We start from the raw sequence: 227 nt of genomic DNA, 5'->3' as shown, positions 1-227 counted from the left end.
TGTTTGTGTGTGTGTGTGCACCTCTTCATGTATGCATAGAGGGGGGGATGGGGAGAATGTGTGAGACCCCGTACAGCACTGGCTGTCACGGCATTTCACCCTCGTTAGCCTGGAAATGGGGACGAGGCGGCAGGCCCTGATGGGACGCACGGCGAGCTCATTATGGGAGGAAGTTGCCCCACTGGAGCGGAACAGGACAGGCTGTGATGGAGGGAGGGATGGATGGA

The sequence above is a fragment of the Morone saxatilis genome, unplaced genomic scaffold (assembly GCF_004916995.1).
Source record: "Morone saxatilis isolate NCDOM2014 unplaced genomic scaffold, NCSU_SB_2.0 Contig7, whole genome shotgun sequence".
NCBI classification, from domain to species: Eukaryota; Metazoa; Chordata; class Actinopteri; family Moronidae; genus Morone; species Morone saxatilis.
This window is presented reverse-complemented; position numbering follows the sequence as displayed.